At 43.5% G+C, this 22,727-nt stretch overlaps 1 pseudogene; it reads left to right on the top strand.

The window, feature by feature from the left end:
* Window positions 1–654: 654 nt before the first annotated feature.
* Window positions 655–22,727, top strand: part of LOC122450968 — a 66,937-nt pseudogene continuing 44,864 nt past the window's right edge.

Raw genomic sequence — 22,727 nt, 5'->3', positions numbered from 1 at the left:
CAGGCCTGAATATACATTGGACGGACTAATATGAACCTGAAACTCCAATACTTTGGCCTCTTGATGTGAAGAGCTGACTCATTTGGATGTCACTTTGATTTCCCTGTGAGTGTGGGAGCCCGACCTAGGCGCAGGGCCTCAGGGGCTATTGCCACTGAATAATGACATTAAAGCAAGTGTGTTCCAGCCCTCTGTAACTCTCAGCACGCAAGAGACTGGGAAAGCTATATATCTTGGAGGAAGTAAAGGCAGGCGACAGAATGTGTTTTCAGGGCTCTCCTCGAGCAGGGGTTTGGCTCCTCAGAGGTCGGACCTCCAAGCCTGCTCTGAGGGCCTCAATTCCCAAGTAAGGGCCGTGTGTCACCCTGCACATTCCCAGCCTTGCAAACACATTTCTAGGTCAGCACAGTACTGCCCATGGGGAAGGAGGCTGCGGGAGTGTGTCTGAGGGGGCCAGGTGCCATGCTGGGGTCACCTGGCCGAGCCACCTGGCACCTCCCATGTGTCCCCGGCGAGTGGTGGCAGGCCAGCCCCTGGCGTGCCCAATGCCGGAACGGGGAGAAAAGCTAGCTCTGACAGAAGAAGCAAACAGCCATGGGAGGCCTTTGGAAGCAGGTGCAGGGCCGCCCCACGTTAGGGCTCCCCAGGCGAAAAATGCCAGTTGAGGTCCCTAGGCCCGGGCTCCAGGTAGGCACCCAGGGTGTTAGAAAATGCCAAAGAATGTTCAGTTCAGTTCAGTTCAGTGCAGTCGCTCGGTCGTGTCCAAGTCTGCAGTAGTTTAAGCATTCTTTGGCATTGCCTTTCTTTGGGATTGGAATGAAAACTGACCTTTTCCAGTCCTGTGACCCCTGCTGAGTTTTCCAAATTTGCTGACATATTGAGTGCAGCACTTTCACAGCATCATCTTTTAGGATTTGAAATAACTCAACTGGAATCCCATCACAATTGCACTCATTTCACATGCTAGCAAAGTAATGCTCAAAATTCTCTAAGCCATGCTTCAACAGTACGTGAACCATGAATGTCCAGATGGTCAAGCTGAATTTGGAAAAGGTAGAGGAACCAGAGATCTAATTGCCAACACCTGCTGGATCATAGAAAAAATAGCAGAATTCCAGAAAAACATCTACTTCTGCTTTATTGATTATGCCAAAGACTTTGACTGTGTAGATCACAACAAACTGTGGAAAATTCACACACATACGCACACACACACACGTACACATATATATATGAAGTAAAGTGTTAGTCGTTTAGTCCTGTCTGACTCTGCGACCTCATGGACTGTAGCCTGCCAGGCTCCTCTGTCCATGAAATTCTCCAGGCAAGAACACTGGAGAGAGTTGCCAGCCTTCTCCAGTGCTCCTGTAGGGGAAATTAGAATTGGACACCTCCAGTCCAAGTGAGCACCCCCCTCCCCCAGGATGTTCATGATCAGAGTGTTCCTCTCCTTTGTAAAGCACTTCTAATGACCAGATTGTGAGCCATTCCGGTGCCATTGCTCTTCTGATCTTAACATATATGATGTGCACCCCAAAGATATTTTTTTCAGGATAGAGGAAATATTTCCTATTTTTATGAGCTTTATAACACAAAATACGCAGACAAACTCTAATAGAAACGGCACAACCAGATTCCAGCATCGATGCATACAGACAAACCGATTCCCCGATAGGGTAAAACAAATTAAATAATTCCAACTAGGCTACCGACCCCCACAAGAGCTGGCTCCCAGATGTAAGTCTAGGTCTACCTGTATTCCATGGAACAGAAACAAAACAAAGCAAAACCCAGGTCCTCACTTCCTCATGCATTACCACATATTACCATTAGATGCCAGCAGTGGAAAAATAACCGTGTAGTCCAGGCTGCGTTTTTTTTTGTTTGTTTGTTTTTTGTTTGTTTGTTTGTTTTTTAAGGCAGAGCAGGACCACACTTGGGAAAGGAAGGCAGTTTACACGGTGGAAGATGAGAAAGCACTGTGAAAGAGCCTTTCAATAGTTCGCTATCTGATGGCCACTTGGAGAAACTGCCTCTGGGTGTTCAGCAAGTGGGAATGAAGAACAATAGAACAATACTCCCTGAAGAACGGGACACTGTCTGTGCTCCTCCATGCTGTATCACAAGCCTATTAAAGTGATGTTCTGAGCTTACTCAGTCACTCAGTCCTGTCCAACTCTTTTTCGAACCCCTGGACTGTAGCCTGCCAGGTTCTTTTGTGCACAGGATTCTCCAGGCAAGAGTACTGGAGTGGGTTGCCATTTCCCCCTCCAGAGGATATTCTTCACCCAGGGATGGAACCCATGTCTCCTGTGTCTCCTGCATTGGCAGGCAGATTCTTTACCACTGTACCACCTGGGAAGCCCATAATTTAAGTGATATCAGAGGTATAAAAAAACATACTGCAGCAACTATGGTCTTGCAGGTCATCATGCCTCTGATTTAAGATGAGGCAAGTATTTTAGACAAATCAAGGATACATTTGGTGTAAGTTTCACCTGAGTAACATCTGCCAGGTGTAAACTGAGCAGGACTTACATGCGCTCCCTTTGCGTGGAGCCAAGGGCAATGGCCAAGAGAAGAGCGACATTTTCAAAAGTATAACACTGAAACTAATAAAACTCAGGCCCCTTTGAAGAAGTAAAGCAGCCAGTGTTAAAAAAGAAAAACTGATTTATCTAAAAGAGCAAAATTGGTAACTGCGACTTCACTCAGCCAGTCTTAGTCAGCGTTCAACTCTAATCACAATCTTCCTGAGCGAGAAAGGAGCTGCAGACCGAGCCTCTGCAGGAGGAAGGACACACCCCTGGGTGCAGAGACCCGCGGCGTCTGTGGCCTTGGGTGGAGCTCTCCGGGCGTTGGCTGTGCCGGGTGCTTGAATTATCACGGCACCTGAGTCTCCCAAGGACACCGTCTTATCACCCTCCTTCCACAGTAGAGGAAGCCAAGGCTCACAGACCGAGGGCCCCACAGCTACTAAGGAGGGAGGTGGAGAAATGCCAGGTCCGAGGCCAAGACTCTCCTCCGCCAGGGCAGGGTGTGGAGCAGGAGAGACAGCGCCACCCGCTGAGGGCTCTGCGCTCAGCCCAGGCACCAGTCCCTCTCCGCCCTGAAGTCAGGCCCGTGCAGTTCAGTGGCAGGGAGAATCAGAAGAGTGGGAGGTGGAGAGACGTGGATCCTACCCGCCACCAAACCCCCAAGTCTGCCACTGCGCTCTGCCTCCATCCACGGTCGTGGGCAGCTCACATCTGCGTTTACCGTGGAGGGAGCCTCTTCTGTGCTACAGCCTTGTCACTTGCAAAACACGGCCAGCTGTTTGTTTGTTTGTCTGGGGGGTGCATAGTTGCTTGACAATGTTGTGTTACTTTCTGTCGTACAGTGATGTGAATCAGCTGTAGGTGCACGTATATCCTCTCTCTTGGCCCTCCCTCTCACCCACCCCGCATCTCACCCATCTAAGTCACCTCGGAGCACCAAGCTGGACCTGGAGGAAAATATCGTATGTTAACGCTTATATGTGAAATCTGCTATTTGTTTTGTTTTGAACATCACATGCCTACTTCCATCATAAAATTCCTCAAAGGTCTTCACTTAATGGCTTTGTCAGATATTGATGACTGGAATGGAGTCATCAGAATGGAGGGAATTTTTTTATCCAGCTTTGTGGAGATTTCACTGACATATAACACTGTATAAATTTAAGGTGGATGCCTGTTGACTTAACACACTTATATGAACCCCCACCCCCTTGGCAACCACAAGCCAGTTCTCTGTGTCTGTGAGTCTATATGGTTTGTAAAAACGTTTATTTGTGTAAGAGATCTTATACTTCTTTTTGTCCTTAGAATATATCTCCCTAGGGATGTACAGTCTAAATATGTGTTTCAAAATCATTTGCTATAGTTCTTGAGATTGCTATGCCAGAGAATTAATATAAAGTTAGGTTCATTTTTTCCAGTTTATTTTAAAGTTTTAGGACTTGTGTTTTGGTGTGATTTTCTCTTTGCTTTTAATTGGGTGAAATATTTACATGATTCCAAAGTCAAAGAAAAATTGTTTCATAAAGAAATCTATATCTTTTTCATATCCTCTACTTCCTTGTTCCCTCCATCTGATTTTTAAATTAATTTTTAGTTTATCCAGCTACAGAAATTATACATAAGTGTGTATTTACTATGTCTTCTCCTTTCTTATCTAAACTACAACATTGTGCAAATTCCATGATGCATTTTGTTTTTGTTACTTAAAAATATGCCCCAGCCCACTGTACGTTGGGGTGTAGAGGGCTTCCTGGTTCCCTTTCACAGATGCATAACATGGCATTGCGTGGCTGCTCCAAGCTTTATTTGCCTCGCCTCCCTTTGATAGACATCCAGGTCATGTCTAGCCTTTTGCTGGGTAGTTTTCTACGTTTGTCTTATTTTGCCCTTCGAAGAATCCAGTTGCTTTGCCTTCTGTGAGTGTGCTCAATCTGTCAGTTTGTGTCCAACTCTTTGTGACTCCATGAACTGTATTCCACCAGGTTCCTCTGTCCATGGGATTTCCCAGGCAAGAATCCTCCTCCAGGGGGTCTTCCCAGCCCAGGGATCAAACCTGCGTGTCTGGTGTCTCCTTCACTGGCAGGTGGATTCTTTACTGCTGTGCCATCTGAGAAGCCCCGTGCTTTGGCTTAGTCTTGTTTTACAGAAGAGCAGACAATTGCTTAAGCAGTTGAGGATTTGACCAGAGTCACAAGAGTTAAGTGGGGAGGAGCAGACCAAGGATTCTCCTGCTTCATAGTTTCTGCTCTTTGCTCAAATCTATACAGTTCACACTGTGGTGTAAATAGCTATTAACACCTTTATTTTAGAGCTGAGGGGGGTGGAGAGGGGAACACGTGCTTTGCGGTAGATTGTGGAGGAAAATTTAGCCTTAAGCTCAAGGCTGGAATGTCAGGTCTCAGCCAGCCCGTGGGAGGAGTATCTGAGGGAACAGCTGGCCTTTCTGGCACTGTCCCCAGTCAGAGGAATGCCAGACATTCACAAGCAGGTGGGTCTATTTTTGGCAGAAGGACCTTCTCCGTGTGCCTGCTGAAGTCACATCATGTCCCCTTCTGTCACAGTGCACTGTGCTCTCTGGGTAAATCCACTCAAGACTCCCTTTAAAGGATATAAAGCAATCCCTTCTCAACTCTTCCCGCACCCAGGACTGCTCCCTGCCTTTTTCTTCTTTCTTACTCGGCAGACCAGTGGGGGTGGGGGTGGGGGCTACGTGTACTAAACCACACAGAGCAAGCGCAGCTCTGATAAGTAAACATCATTTTATGGTCTTCTTATGGGAGAAATTAAGCTGCTGTTTACAGGAAGCCTTAAGACTTTGACCAGAATCCTTCACTAATTTTCCCTTTTTCCATCACTCTTTTTTTTAGGGGCAGTGTCAGTTCTGCAGGAACATGAGTCCCTATCACTGCGTGATTTTAAAGTGAGCATCTCAAGGTAGCACCTCACCTCAGAGTATGTTTACCCCAATCTCCTCTACATGCTCCCCTCCAAAGTAATCAAGTTTAGAATAAAGCACAGTCCCCACTGTAAGATTGGAGGCTCAGCAGCTTTTCAACTTCAAGACACAAATCGTCTTCACCGCACAGGTGACCAGGGCGCAGCAGCCACCGCATTTTACGGAGACTTTAACGGGGTTAAACAAAGGCGCTGTCAGTCCTCCTGGGTAGTCAGAACGCGCCGTCCCCTGCGTCGTCTTGTTGATAAGGCTGCACTGTGCCACTGCTGAGCTTCTGAAACCAAACACACTGGACGGGCCTCACCACCGCCCTGCAGAGGACTCGGCAGCCGGCGCTGACCCGTGCGGATCGGATCTCCTCCTGGGTCTCACCAGCCTTCCGAGCCAGTCTAGCTCAGGACTCTCCCAGCTCAACTGGGTGGGCCTACTCAAGTAAAAACAGTGCCCCGGAACTCTGACTTCTGTCTTGTCAAGACCCAGACTTTGACACAAGACTCAATGCCTGAAAGTTCACCCACTCAGTGTACGTGAAATCATTTTCTGCAATGTGCTAGGGACAGGGAAGAGAGTTGTGAGCAAAACACATACACTCCCTGCTGTCTGAGAAAAACGGGGAGAAATGGGGATACAGAAGCACAAATCTATACAAGTGTTACAGTATGGCCTCGAGTAAATTTTTAAGCTCTTTGTGCCTGTGTGTGTGCATGCCTAGTGCGTCAGTCGCTTAGTCGTGTCCGACTCTTTGAGACCACTATGGACTGTAGCCCGTCGGGCTCCTCCATCCATGGGATTCTCCAGGCAAGAATACTGGGGTGGATTGCCATGCCCTCCTCCAGGGGATCTTCCTGACCAAGGGATTGAACTCGCGTTTCCTGAATTTGCGGGTGGATTCTTTACCACTGAACCACCTGGGAAGCCCTAGCCTGTGTGTATTTACTTGTAAAGGAGGATGATACAAGCAGCTAAATCACACAGTTGTTTCAGACACATGGTAGGTGCTCCATATATGTTAGAATTAATTATTACGAGAATTTAAAGTTAATGGAAGGCTCGGTCTTCTCCCTAAACTTCCTAATGTATATCTTTCTCTTCCAGGGTTTCATTTAATGAACCCAAAAAGCCTGTAACATAGACGCTACCCGCCTTTGAAGAAGCTGAGGCCACAGAGATGAATGGGCTTCTCCACCACTTACGCCTCATGTGAGCAGAGGTGGAACCCAAACTAACCCACATCAGTTCAGCCCTCAAAATTCCTTATGCTTTTAACCCATACCTGGTGCCACGTCCCCTGGAAGAGTCAAAACCAGGATTAAATACGCAGAGGAGAGACTAACCCCATGAGGAGGCATCTAGAGTAACCTGAGAAAGAAAGGAGAGCGCACACTGCCTTGCTAATCCTCCCAGGGCTCCCCACTGCCTTGTTCCAACCTCTTACCGAAGCCAGAAGTCCTCCTTTCCCTTCAGCTCCCGTATCTAAGTCGCCAACAAATCCTGTATGTTAGAGTCACAGATTTTATCCCCAAACGTCCTTTTTCTCTCTCTGTCTACTGCTGCCACCCTAACCCAAGGCACCACCGTCTCATGTCTGCTTAGGTTCCCCTACTGACCCCTGCGCCCCTTCCAGCCGACCTAAAACCCGTTCTCTGCATAGCAGCAACAGTAAGCTTAAATCCAAAGCAGACGCTGGCAGTCTCCCACTTGACAATCTTTCAATAATTATCCTTTCTATTTAGAATTGGGCTTCCCAGGTAGAGGTAAAGAACCCGCCTGCCAATGCAGGAGACATACAAGACATAGATTTGATCCCTGGGTTGGGAAGATCCCCCGGAGGAGAAAATGGCAACCCATTCCAGTGTTCTTGCCTGGAGAATCCCATGGACAGAGGATCTGGTAGACTACAGTCCATGGGATCGCAAAGAATTGGACATGACTGAATCAACTTAGCGTATGTATTTAGAATTCTAAATTCCTTTCCATGATGCTAAGCAAAAATATCTGGGGCCTGCTTAGCTTTCCCACTTCTTCTAGTCAGTGTCTTCTCTCCAGTCATTAGGCAGAAGCCATAAATACCACCTCTATTTTATCCAACAGGAAACATTCTCTATCCCATCTCATGGCTTAGCACTTATTGTTTTCTCTGCCCAGGCTGCCATGGTCTTTTCTTCTGGACTTCTTTCCTCTTATTGTTCTGATCTCAAATGTCATCTCCTTAGAGAGACCTTCCCTAAACCCTCCATCTAAAATAGAACCTCATTTCTACCCCTCCCACCCCCACCATCATTTTCTGTTACTGCACACTATCTAATTCCTTTAAGACATGAATCATATGCTATAATTTTTAATTACATATTTATTGATTGACTGGACCCCCCATTGAAATGTAAATCTCCAAGGGGGTGGGGATTTGGTTCATATTGCTCCATATCCTGATATGACATTCATGATATATTTATTAAAAGGATGGAAGGGAGGGTATAAAGGAAGGAATATCCAACTGAATTTTTTCCAGAAGTGTAATATTTGAGCAGGCAAATGTAGAAGGAAAGTAGGGAGGCAATAAACAGCAGAAGGAATAGCTTGAACACAAATCTCAAGTCAGATGAGTTCAAGATTTGTTTAAAGAAGAACAAGTGTATTAATGTGCCCAGAAAGCAGCTGTATAAGGAAACTAGAATCATTGGCCAGTTTACAAATACTTGTCAAATGCCTGTGATATCTCAGATATCCTGTGCTGGGTGCCCCCATTACATACTGCTGCATAGCAGATTATCCTAAAACCTAGTGGCTTAAAGCAATCACAGTCATTTACCTTCCTCCCAGAACTGCCATTTGAGCCGAGCTCAGCAGGGGTGGCTCGCCTCTGATCAAGGGGATGTTGGCTTGGGAAACTCAACTGGGGCTGGGAGATCGATTTCCAGGATGGTCCACTCACATGGCTAGTGAGCACTGGCTGTTGTCTGGGAGCTCGGCTCCAGCTGTGGGCTGGGGCCCTCACTTCCTCTCCCTGTGGCATTTCTACAGAGGGCTTCAGTGTCCCCACAGTGCAGGGACTGGATTCCAAGAACAAGTGTCTGAAGAAAAGAAGCAACAGTGCGTGGTATCTTGATGACCTACCCTTGAAAGTAACAGAGCATCCTTTCAGGTCTATTGTTTGAGAGAGTCACAAAGTTCCATCCAGGTCCAAAGGGACGAGACAGGGAATCCAGCTCTGGAAGGGGTAAGGTTCTGGAAGAGTGCTTGAAATAGGAGCTATCATTGCAGCCATCTTTGTGAAATACAATCTACTGCTCAGGAATACAGCAGTGTGCTTGGAGTTACAATACCTGCTCTCAGGAAGCTCAAATTATAATGAGGAAGACAAACCCATATGGTTTTGTGATGTGTAACTTCAGTGGTGGAGAATAAACAAAGTGTTAGGCTGAGAACAAATGATCTATTGCTACACTCAGAATTTAACACTTGAGGGAAGGAGAGGGTGGGATGAACTGAGAGATTAGTATTGACATATACACGCTGTGTGTGTGTGCACATGTGCACTAAGTCACTTCAGTTCAGTCGCTCAGTCGTGTCCGACTCTTTGCAACCCCATGAATCGCAGCACGCCAGGCCTCCCTGTCTATCACCAACTCCCGGAGTTTACTCAAACCCATCTCCATCAAGTCGGTGATGCCATCCAGCCATCTCATCCTCTGTCGTCCCCTTCTCCTCTGCCTCCAATCCCTCCCAGCATCAGGGTCTTTTCCAATGAGTCAACTCTTCTCATGAGGTGGCCAAAGTACTAGAGTTTCAGCTTCAGCATCAGCCCTTCCAATGAACACCCTGGACTGATCTCCTTTAGGATGGACTGGTTGGATCTCCTTGCAGTCCAAGGGACTCTCAAGAGTCTTCTCCAACACCACAGTTCAAAAGCATCAGTTCTTCATGCTCAGCTTTCTTCACAGTCCAACTCTCACATCCATACATGACCACCAAAAAAACCATAGCCTTGACTAGATGAACATTTGTTGACAAAGGAATGTCTCTGCTTTTTAATATGCTATCCAGGTTGGTGATAATTTTCCTTCCAAGGAGTAAGTGTCTTTTAATTTCATGGCTGCAATCACCATCTCGGTGATTTTGGAACCCAAAAAAATAAAGTCTGACACTGTTTCCACTGTTTCCCCATCTATTTCCCATGAAGTGATGGGACCAGATGCCATGATCTTAGTCTGCTGAATGTTGAGCTTTAAGCCAACTCTTTCACTCTCCGCTTTCACGTTCATCAGAAGGCTTTTTAGTTCCTCTTCATGTTCTGCCATAAGGGTGGTATCATGGGCATATCCGAGGTTATTGATATTTCTTCCGGCAAACTTGATTCCAGCTTGTGCTTCTTCCAGCCAAGCGTTTCTTATGATGTACTCTGCATTTAAGTTAAATAAGCAGGGTGACAATATACAGCCTTGACGTACTCCTTTTCCTATTTGGAACCAATCTGTTGTTCCATGTCCAGTTCTAACTGTTGCTTCCTGACCTGCATATAGGTTTCTCAAGAGGCAGGTCAGGTGGTCTGGTATTCCCATCTCTTTCAGAATTTTCCACAGTTTATTGTGATCCACACAGTCAAAGGCTTCAGCATAGTCAATAAAGCAGAAATAGATGTTTTTCTGGAACTCTCTTGCTTTTTCAATGATCCAGTGGATGTTGGCAATTTGATTTCTGGTTCCTCTGCCTTTTCTAGAACCAGTTTAAACATCAGGAAGTTCACGGTTCGCATATTGCTGAAGCCTGGCTTGGACAATTTTGATCATTACTTTACTAGCGTGTGAGATGAGTGCAATTGTGCGGTAGTTTGAGCATTCTTTGGGATTGCCTTTCTTAGGGATTGAAATGAAAACTGACCTTTTCCAGTCTTGTGGCCACTGCTGAGTTTGCCAAATTTGCTGGCATATTGAGTGCAGCACTTTCACAGCATCATCTTTCAGGATTTGAAATAGCTCAACTGGAATTCCATCACCTACACTAGCTTTGTTCATAGTGATGCTTTCTAAAGCCCACTTGACTTCACGTTCAAGGATGTCTGGCTCTAGGTGAGGGATCACACCATCGTGATTATCTGGGTCGTGAAGATCTTTTTTGTACAGTTCTTCTGTGTATTCTTGCCACCTCTTCTTAATATCTTCTGCTTCTGTTAGGTCCATACCATTTCTGTCCTTTATCGAGCCCATCTTTGCATGAAATGTTCTCTTGGTATCTCTGATTTTCTTGAAGAGATCTCTAGTCTTTCCTATTCTATTGTTTTCCTCTATTTCTTTGCATTGATCACTGAGGAAGGCTTTCTTATCTCTCCTTGCTATTCTTTGGAACTTGCATGCAAATGGGAATATCTTTCCTTTCTCCTTTGCTCTTCACTTCTCTTCTTTCACAGCTATTTGTAAGGCCTCCTCAGACAGCCATTTTGCTTTTTTGCATTTCTTTTCCATGGGGATTGTCTTGATCCCTGTCTCTTGTACAATGTCACAAACCTCCATCCATAGTTCACCAGGCACTCTGTCTGTCAGATCTAGTCCCTTAAATCTATTTCTCATTTCCACTGTATAATCATAAGGGATTTGATTTAGGTTATACCTGAATGGTCTAATGGTTTTCCCTACTTTATTCAATTTAAGTCTGAATTTTAAGGAGTTCATGATCTAAGCCACAGTCAGCTCCCGGTCTTGTTTTTGCTGACTGTATAGGGCTTCTCCATCTTTGGCTGCAAAGAATGTAATCAGTCTGATTTCGGTGTTGACCATCTGGTGATGTCCGTGTGTAGAGTCTTCTCTTGTGTTGTTGGGACAGGGTGTTTGCTATGACCGGTGTGTTCTCTTGGCAAAACTCTATTAGCCTTTGCCGTGCTTCAATCTATACTCCAAGGTTAAATTTGCCTGTTACTCCAGGTGTTTCTTGACTTCCTACTTTTGCATTCCAGTACCCTATAATGAAAAGGACATCTTTTTGCGGTGTTAGTTTTAAGTCACTTCAGCCATGTCTAATTATTTGTGACCCCATGGGCTGTAGCCTGCCAGGCTTCTCTGTCCATGGAGGTCCCCAGGAGAGAGTACTGGAGTAGGTTGCCATGCCCTCCTCCAGGGGCTCTTCCCAACCCAGGGATCAAACCCATATGTCTTATGTCTCCTACACTGGCAAGAAGGTTCTTTTCCACTAGTGCCACCTGAGAAGCCCATATATACCCTGCCAGGAGTAAAATAGATAGCTATTGGGAAGCTGCTATGAAACACAGGGAATCCAGCCCATCCATGGTTCTGTGACAACCCAGCAGGGTGGGACAGGTGTGGGGAGGGAAAAACAAGAGGGAGGAGACACATGCACACTCACGGCTGGTCTGTGTTATTGTTGGAAGAGACCAACACAGCACTGCCAAGCAATATCCTCCAATTTAAACAACAACAACAACAAATTTAACAAATTAAAATGATAATCAGTTGCTTTCTCAGAGTTTCAACAGGTTAGGAACTCAGGAGTGACTCCAGTGATTCTGGTTCAGAATCTCACATGAGGTTTCAGTCACGACATCGGCCTGGACTCTAGTCACTGAAACTCTCCACTGAGGATGGAGAATCTGCTTCCAAGAATGTTGTAGGCAGGAGGCCTCAGCTTTTTGCTGCGTGGACCCCACTGTAGTGCTGCATGAGTGGTCTCACAAGATGCAAGCTGGCTTCTCTTAGAGTGGGGCAACCAAGACAGAGGGCAAGGAGGAAACCACAACTCCTTCTATGATTACCTAGTCATAGAGGCCACACACCATCACTTCTGTTATATTCTCTTCTTTGAGCCCATACTCAAGGCTAGAGAATTAAGCTCCACCTCTTCAAGGGGGAAGAATTTGTGAACATGTTTAAAGCCATCACAGACCTTGTCTATCATGGAATGGAAAGAAATTTAGGAAAAACTGCAGGGGCAAGGGGAAAAAAGGTGATCCTGCCCTTACCTCCTCTGCTTGGACTGAGCTGTCCCTAGTGATGCTGGCAGACAAGCTCTCCAAAATAAACAAACACAGCCCTAATCTGTGCTGTAACTACTCCCATCTTTTCCAATTTCATGGTCACAACAGTTTAACAACCAATTCAGAAAACCACTCGATTGTTATAGTCAACTGGCTCTAGCATACTGGGACTATGTTTCTGGCTTAGCAGTGAATCACATGACCCAGATCTAAACCAGTTATCACACTGAATACCTTCTCATCAGGTGATTAGTTCAGAACTGGACATTTCAGCCAATTGGAGTCAATGAGATACTGCGAGATTTTTGCTATGCACCCTGAGAAAACACTTCTATTTTCCCTTGATACTTACAACTAAGAGATAATGCAGCTGCACTGTTGCACCATGTGAAGTTGCAGAATGGAGACAGCTCTGTGCAAAACAGAGCCGGAGATGGAAAGAAAGTGAATCCAGATGACATTATTTAAGTCATAGATCCAGGTATAGCTAAGACTAATTCTATTCATAGACTTTCCAACTAAGTGAGCCAAGAAATTCTATTTCTTTTTCTCTTCTTTTCTTTCTTTTTTTCTTCTATAAGCAAGTTTTGCTTTGCCTTTCTTTTACATTCAGAGTTTCTCAGCTGATGTACTATTGACATCCAGAACCTTGGTTATACAAATCTGAATCTCAGTAAACAAGCTCAGGATCAATAGAATTTAATGAGTTTAACCCATTGAGAAGGGACAAATTTACCAAGGGAAAGAACCATCTAGATAATCATAATTTTCTTCCAATTCTATAGAATAAGAAATATGAGAGTGACTTCAGAGATTATCCAGTCAAACTCCTTCACTTAACAACTACAAAAACTGTGTCCATAAAATGTTCAATACTTGGTCCATGGTTACTTGGCTCTTTAGTCTTTAGAGCCAAGGCTAAAGCCCTGATTTCCTATCTCAGATGTAGCCCTTTTCCAAATCAAGGCAAATTCTGAATTAGCAGGATCTAACTTAGTTCAGCAAGTATATGTTGTGTTTATATTATGAATCATGAAATGTATCATATACCATTTTTCAGTTTAATGGATAGCACTTTACTATTTCAAAGCACTTAAATAATTTAACCTTCTTGCCAACACTGTAAAGTAGGTGGGACAATTATTTTAAAGATAAGAAAATCTCAGCTTGGACTACTTGAATGACTTTTCCAAGGTCAAATAGCCAGTGAATACTAAAGCCAGTGATATTAATAGAATCCAGGACACTTGATTCCTTCCTCCAATGCCCTTCCTTCTGCCTCTCACTCAACTTAAGGACGTTCCATTGCAACTGGTTAAGGTGTAAATTAGATAACACAACTTCCTTGGATTTGGGATGGCTTCTCATAATCTTCATAAAAATACATTTGTGATGTTCATCCTGCACTAACTCTATTATTCTCCAGGCTGCTAGGACTCAGTCTGCTCAGTGATCAAAGCATCAGCGCAGATGGTTTCAAAGGAAATGTATCAGTTTCCAGGGCCACTGTAACAAATATGTAACAAATATTACATAACAAATATGTAACATATAAGCAAACTTGTTGGCTTGCAGAAATGGAAATTCATTCTGTCACAATGCTGGAGGCCTGAAGTCTGCAGTTAGGATAGCACTCCCTACAAGGACACTAGGGCAGAGTCCAGTCCATGCCTCTTCCAGCATCCAGTGACTGCTGGCACTCTTGGCTATGGCCACACCCGACCAGCCTCTTCCCACATCTTCATATAGACTTCTCTTCATTGTGTCTCTCCTCTGCATGTCTCTTATGAGGATACTTGACATTGGATTTAGGGTCCACTCAGACAATCCAGAATGATCTTCTCATCTTAGTACATCTACAAAGACCCTTTTTCCAAATAAGGTAACATACCTAGGTTCTGAGGATTAAGACATGGATGTATGGGCGGGGAGAGGGGGGTGGGGGGGGGGCGACTACTATTCAGCCCACTATGGTCGGCAAAGGAAAAGGATTTTTATTTATTTTAGGAGAAGAGTTATTTATCCAAAGGCCAGAGACTTTACAAGTGGAATGAATCAAATATTTGCTTGTACCACCAGTTATGACAAAACACTCTTTTCCAAAAGTGGCCTTCAACTCATTTTGAAGTAGCCCAAGTAGCCCATAACACACTCTCTGAAAAGATGCTCTGCCAGCAGCTTTGTTGGCTCACTGTCGGCCATGGGCTAGAGAGTAAAGATGTGTCCAACAAGTAGCGACTGGCCTACATGCTTGAGCATGTGGCCTGTTTATGTGATACCCTCTGCCAGAGTTAGCTTCATGCCAAGAGGCAAACTTGAAAAGCCACTGTTGAAACAAGAGCTCCTGTTTATATCTGACCAGTGTAACAAGCTCTCTGTATTGTTCACTCTCTTGGAAAATCAGCAACTAGCCGTCTGTGGCCCTCCCATCGCCCTATAATAAAGATTGACGTGTTTGTTTCCAACAGCAGAGCTGTATCTGTGAAGTGTCATAAACTACAGGACTCACATATAAGGCACAGTCTTTCAGAGACTAGTAATAGCTTTCTGTGTCCTTATTCTTCCATGGGAAAGATACCTTCTTGTCCGCACTCTCAGAAAGAAGAAAAAAAGTGAAACAACACTTACGGAGCCTGGTGGGTATGTTCAGTTCACCCCCAGACCCCCCTCCATCTTTCTCCACTCCGATCCTGGATCATGTCCTGTGACCTTAACAGACTCCCTTATCAGTGGCATCACCGCCTAGTCCCCCAGCGATCGCCAAGAACCGGCCCTGTCTCTATGGAGGTCTCCGTGCCTCTCCAGTAGCTCCCTTGACACAACATCCTGTCTCCAGGTCCCAGGAAACTTGATTTTAACCAAACCTTCAGGCCTGAAGCTGGTGTCCCCAGAGAATTTCTTTTTTTTTTTGGAAGCATACTTGATTTATGGTGTTGTATTAGTTTCAGGTGTGCAACTATGTGATTCAGCTGTATATACATATATAAAACTGAATATATATATATGTTGCTTTTCACATTCTTTTCCATTATAGATTATTACAAGATATTGAATATAGTCCCCCATGCTATATAGTAGTCCATGTTATTTATCTGCTTTATATATAGTGGTGTATATCGATTAATGCCAAACCCCTAATTCACATCCCACCTTTTCCCCTTTGGCAACCATAAGTTTGTAGTTTGTTTTCTAAATGTGTGTCTTTTTCTGTTTTGCAAATAAGTTGGTTTGTATCATTTTTTAGATTCCACATATGAGTGATATCATACAATATTTGTTTTTCTTAGTATCATCATCTCTAGGTTCATCCATGTTGCTGCAAATGGCATTATTACATTCTTTATAAAGCTGAGTAATAGTCCTTTGTGTGTGTGTGTGTGTGTGTACATACACATATATACACACCACATCTTCTTTATCCATTCATGGGCTGATGGACATCTAGCTTGTTTTCATGTCTTGGCTATTGTAAATAGAGTATTGTACCATCTTTTCTGGTTTTCATACACCTTATCTATACATTTTTTAAATAGTCCTGCTGCTAAACTTTCCTCGAATTTTCCTACTTTGAATGGGCCATCTGTTTCCTGCAGGAACTCAGGCTGAGGAAACCCAACCCTTTCAAGGTTTTCTTCTAGACATCCCTTTATTTCAGTGATTACAGCAGTCCTACAGGGTAGGTACTCTTAATCCCACGTTATTGATGAGGAAACTGAAGCTTGTTGAGACAACATAACTTGCCCTTGGAGACAAGCTAGCAAGTAAGGATTCAAACCCAGCTTTGTCTAACTGCAAAGTCCATGGATTTTTAGCTATTTCTCCTCAACACTGAAGAAATGTCTTTTTTATTATTGAATTATAATTGACACATGATATTATATTAGCTTCAGGTATACAACATCGTGATGTTATATTTCTACACATTACAAAATGATAGCCATGGTTGCCATCTGTCACCATAAAGGGTTATGAGAATATTATTGAGTGTATTCTCTATACTATACAATACATCCCATGACTTATTTATTTTATAGCTGGAAGAAATGTCTTAAAAGGGTGCCTGGAGAAACAAGGAGTTTTAAGACACGAAAGTGCCAGAATGGCTTCAATGCTTCATTCAAAGTTAAACTTTATAAAGTCATTCTGAGGCCCCATCTCTTTTTAGTATTGCATAAGGAGAAAAAAAAAAAAAACCTACTTAGCCGTCACAATAATTGGAGTGTAATTTACATTTTACTGTGTTCTCCTAAAAGAAGGCCAGGAGTAAATTACATTTACAATGTAGAGCCAAACTTCTTAAAAGTCTCTTTCTTTCCTGCATGAGTCTTTCTATATTTCAGATACGGCTACTCACAAAATCTTTTTCCAACCCACCCCCAAGCTCCCAAGATCTCTCCCAACAGGCTCTCTGCCTCCATCCTTTCTGTATTCTTTTATCCTTTCTGTATTTTCCCCTTTCTGCCAATAACTCTGCCTTTTCCAATAAAAAATCCCTCTTGTCTCTTCCAGGCTTTTCCAGATTTCCCTTTGGCTGCTTGTCCAGTTAACATGACTAAAGGGCTAGATTGATTTACCAGAGTGGCACAAACCTCTGAGGAGAGTGAGAGTTATGTAAATATTTCAATAATAATTTTTTTCTCTATAGTAATAACTTTTCTCTACAAATTATAGATTTACTCAGTTTACAAGGCAAAAAGATTGGTATCACATATAAAATCTACACTAAGGATGAAGTATAAACTATAAGTGCCTGGAATAGGAGAAGAGAAATGAAGAGGGTAAAGGGAATATTTAATTCACATCTTATTCATTCCCTCAATTTCCCAGTGGGCTGCACAGAGTCCAAATATTTGTCTCAATTCAATTGTGTGAAACTCCAGACACATTTTATTTGAGAAACAGCATTGTGACTACATTTTTTTATCCATCATCAGTTGTGTTTGCACTTAAAATTATAATGGTATTTATTTTTTAATAATGATATTTATTTCCTGATCAGTGAATTACCATCTGTTCATCTAAGTCTCATCTCTAACCAGGTAACCACATAGTCATCCTAACAGCACCCCTAAAACAACCTCTGCCTCCTGCAGAGTGATTATAAAATCCACCACTTTTCAGTTCTCCTTAATCACCTCAATTGATGAAAATTCAGGAAAAGATAAAGTAAGTCAAGATGATCTATTTGCAGTAGGCATTTTATTGCTTGTTTTTTGTTTTTTAAATAGCATTAATGGGTTGAAAGTAGTTCATCTGGAAGTATTCTCTTTGGCAAGGCAAAATGAAAAAAAGAGTTGATTAGCTCTGGGACATAAAAGACAGACCCTCACAGGAACATTGAACAATAAACCAATTCATCCTGAATCCACCCTCAGTTCATAGGATGACAAGGATCTTCATTTTTCTGGGCCCAAGAAAAGCATCAACCAAAGCTGAGAAGTAGACTATTTGTTCTTTTTGTAGGGTCCTGTAGTGTAGGGAGTAGAGAAAGCGAGAAAATTATCACTTGCTGAGCCCTGAGCCTCTCAAATAAGTTAATAGCTTACCCTTTGTTGTTGTTGTTTAGTCGTTAAGTCCTGTCTGACTTTTTGCAACCCCATGAACTGTTGCCCACCAGGCTCCTCTGTCCACGGTATTCTCCAGGCAAAAATAATGGTGTGGGTTGCCATTTCCTTCCCCAGGGATCTTCCCCACCCAGGGATAGAACCCACATCTCCTGCATTGGCAGGGGGATTCTTTACCACTGAGCCACCTGAGAAGCCCCTAATATCTTACCCTGTCCTATGCTGAGTCGCTTCAGTCACGTCCGACTTGTTGACACCCCATGGACTGTAGCCCTCCAGGCTCCTCTGTCCATGGGATTCTCCAGGCAAGAACACTGGAGTGGGTTGCTGTGCCCTCCTCCAAGGGATCTTCCCAACCCAGGGATTGAATCTGTGTCTCTTACAGCTGGGAGGTGGGTTCTTTACCACTAGCATCACCTGGGAAGCGCAATAACTTACCCAAGGTCATACCAAAAAAAAGAAAATGCAGAGACTCAGAGTTGAGGAATACTGGTATATTTATCATCCAGTCCCTCCACCTCCACTGCCCTAGAAGTTGTCATGTCTATGGAATAAGAAGCTTGTCAGTCTGTTGCTGAATCCCCAAAGCCTCGGAGTACTGGAAACTTAAAAAGGAGCTCAATGAAAGTATGCTGGGTAAATGAACAAATGAATGAGTTCTTTTTGACTTCAAAGGCCAGGGTTATTCTACTCTACCTTACTTGTGGCTAGACAAGCAAAACTCAAATGGCAGTTGCTGTTAGATTCTGAGATGTCTCCTCTGTGGTGTCAGGATACCAGGATTGAGTTTCTTTCTTTACAAACCCAACGTCTCCACCCATATAAATTAGCACTGAAAACCACACAGTGTCTTCAGATCAGAAGTGAAAACCACAATTCCTATCTGTAAACCCAAAACATCCTTAATGGTGAGGGGCTCCCCTAACTTCCACCTCATAGTTAATGGTGAGGGGCCCCCCTAACTTCCACCTCATAGTTAATGGTGAGGGGCCCCCTCACTTCCACCCTCATAGTTAACTTGGGGGCAAATTGGAAACCAGAAGGAAGGCTTAGCACAATTTCGTTATAATGAAAATTCCCATGAACTCCTAATGCCGCCTTAGGTTTGCTTTGGCTGTATTTGCAGCCAAAACCCTGTCAATCAACCAACTGTTCATCCTACACTACACCAAGAGTGATTTGTCTGATTTTGGGGTTTTTCTGTGTCATTGAATTGATGAATTGCTTTGGCATCAGGTAGCTGGCTTTTATCTTGGGAAATAATCATCTTCTACTGGGAGAGCTATTCAGCTGTGTGGTAGTACTTTATCACCAGCTGCGCATAAGTGGTGCTGTTTGCAATTTGATAAACGTGCACAGAGGCTCAGAGGTCCCCAAACACAAGTCTGATATGTAAACATAATCAAATTGCACTATTAACCAGGGAACTGAGTTGTGATTGCTCATCCTTCTCTGTCTTTTTCAACTTCTCAGTAAATATCCTCATACCTCATTCTGCACAGGCAAAGGGAGGGACATTTTTCAGTCTTAGGTGGCATTAGAATAAGTGTTAAATATTTTCCACCTGTTCTAAACTGAATTTGTGATTGGAGGAAAACCACATCAAAACAATTTCATAAGAAACTGGAGCTCTTCCAAAGGCTTTCAAGCTCATTTCAAAATACTGAGCAGTACCTAAGGAATGCGTAAAATAGCTTATTCTTTCAGCTTTTCTCTACCAAAGACTTTGGAATCACAGAACTTCAGATTAAGAGGAAACAAAAGTGCCAAACACACACACAGTCTCACACACACACACTCACACACACTCATCCCCTTTCTAGACAACGAAGTTAATTATTTAAAGCCTCACGAACAATTATGCCTTTTCTCATTTGAAGTATTATGAAACTGAAGCAGAAAAATGAAGTAACTTGCTATATGTCCTGTATTTGGTAAGTGCCAAAACTGGAATCCAATCCCATCTCTAGGATCCAACTAATACACTGCGCTGCTTTGTTCCTATGATATTGCTGCCAGCCTATGCTCGACATCCTTTTTTGGTCATGAGCTCAGTACATCCAATCCTCAGACATCGCTATTTGAGTTGCCTGCTCTGTGTCAAAAGTTGCCTTTCTATACCTCCTAACTACTGAACCCAGATGTGGCCTGAGGCCATACAGAATAAGCGTAATCTCTCTTCCAAGTGACAGGCTTTTGAATATTTGAAGCTGGCAATTGTGTCTCCTGGAGCTCTCTTTCTTGTGGGTAAATATTCCCAGATCCTTCAGCCATCCTTCATATAACATGGTTCACTCTCTTAATTGCTTTCTATTTTAGACATGTTCCTCTTTAACTGTCACCAAGAAAAGCAGAAATCTCACCCTCCTCAATTTATTAATGCAGCAAAAATAACATTAAGATTTCTCCATCCTGCACCAATCCTGTTTGGGCACACATCTTTGCCTCAAAGTCACCCAACCCTCACACAGTGTGCCAAATCTCTAAGAATGCTCTCCTAAAAATACAAAGAAAAACTGATATGAAGTTAATCAGAGTACCCAATGGGACTCCGTATTATGACTCAGTTCAGTTCAGTCCGTCAGTCATGTCCGACTCTTTGCAACCCCATGGACTGCAGCACACCAGGCCTCCCTGTCCATCACCAACTCCTAGAGCTTGCTCAAACTCATATCCATCGAGTCAGTGATGCCATCCAACCATCTCATCCTCTGTTGTCCTCTTCTCCTCCTGCCTTCAGTCTTTCCCAGCATCAGGGTCTTTTCCAATGAGTCAGTTCTTCCCATCATGTAGCCAAAGTATTGGAGTTTCAGCATCAGTCCTTCCAATAAATATTCAGGACTTCGATCTCCTTGCAGTCCAAGGGACTCTCAAGAGTCTTCAACACCACAGTTCAAAAGCATCAGTTCTTTGGCAACCAACTTTCTTTATAGTCCAACTCTCACATCCATACATGACTACTGGAAAAACCATAGCTTTGGCTATGGCTGACCTTTGTCAGCAAAGTAATATCTCTGCTTTTCAATATGCTGTCTAGGATGGTCATAGCTTTTCTTCTAAGGAGGAAGTGTCTTTTAATTTCATGGCTGCAGTCACCATCTGTAGTGATTTTGGAGCCCAAGAAAATAAAGTCTGAAATAAAGTTTGTCACTGTTTCCATTGTTCCCCCATCTATTTGCCATGAAGCGATGGGACTGGATACCATGATCTTAGTTTTCTGAATGTTGAGTTTTAAGCCAACTTTTTCACTCTTCTCTTTCACTTTCATCAAGAGGTTCTTTAGTTCTTCACTTTCTGCCATAAGTGTGGTGTCATCTGTGTTTCTGAGGTTATTGATATTTCTCCTGGCAATCTTGATTTCAGCTTGTGCTTCATCCAGCATTTCACATGATGTACTCTGCATATAAGTTAAATAAGCAGGGTGACAATATACAGCCTTGACATACTCCTTTCTCAGCTTGACTCCTAGTCCACTTAAATGTTCTGTCTGTCTTCTCAAAGCCCCATAGCCCAAGGATACCCTATATCCAAGGAGTTCATAAATTCTTAAATGTCTGCCACAAACCCAGTTACCCTTCCAGCAAACTGGTCCCAAGTGACCTTCCTTGCCAGAGTTGTCGTTAATGTTAACAAGACATAGTCACTCATCACCCTTGCCATTGCTGATGAGACTATCCAGGGAGTGATGCTTGAACTCAAGAGGCTGTACAAGGTCTGGCTTCCCTCAGCAACTATCATGAACTATAGAGGAAAATGTGAGATTATTATCAAATGGTGCCAAAACAGCCTCACTATATGCTCTCCCTAGAAAACATGTCAGAAATGTATTCTCCAAGCTGAAATGTATGAGAAATATGTATGTTTTAATTTCTGAACTTTATTTGTATTGCAAGTTTACTTACTTGTAATTACTAGATTTACTCCAGATTATTAGAGGTTTAATCTTAAGGAAAACTAGCCGATCCATCCTAAAGGAGATCAGTCCTGGGTGTTCATTGGAAGGGCTGATGCTGAAGCTGAAACTCCAATACTTTGGCCACCTCATGCAAAGAGTTGACTCATTAGAAAAGACCCTGATGCTGGGAAGGATTGGGGGCAGGAAGAGAAGGGGACGACAGAGGATGAGATGGCTGGATGGCATCACTGACTCAGTGTACATGAATTTGTGTAAACTCCAGGAGTTGGTGATGGACAGGGAGGCCTGGCATGCTATGATTCATGGGGTTGCAAAGAGTCGGACACGACTGAGTGGCTGAACTGAACTGAATCTTAAGGAACTGAGGAGTCTCCTTTGGAGGGGGCCACCTCTAATTTGAGAGGACTTTATGGGCCCTACTGCCTCCTGCCTCACTGGGGTGAGGGCATCTTATTTGGTTTGTTATTTAACCTCACAGGTGTCAGTTAGGCTGACTCCCTTTTGAGGTCCTCTTCCCTGTCTTCAATCATTGATCCCTTCACGTTTGGAATATGTCATCCCCATTCATTTTAATTTTTTTTAATTGGTGTATAGTTGCTTTACAATATTATGTTGTTTCTGCTGTACAACAAGGTGGATCAGCTATAAGTATACATATGCTCATAACTACTTTTGTGACAAGCAGAAGATGCAGGCAGGAAAACCATAATGGAAGCCCACAGTAAACTACTGTTATGAAGAAACAGAAAATGTATACTGCCACAAAGGC

This window comes from Cervus canadensis, chromosome 12 (genome assembly GCF_019320065.1).
Source record: "Cervus canadensis isolate Bull #8, Minnesota chromosome 12, ASM1932006v1, whole genome shotgun sequence".
In the NCBI taxonomy this organism is placed as follows: Eukaryota; Metazoa; Chordata; class Mammalia; order Artiodactyla; family Cervidae; genus Cervus; species Cervus canadensis.
This window is presented reverse-complemented; position numbering and strand designations above follow the sequence as displayed.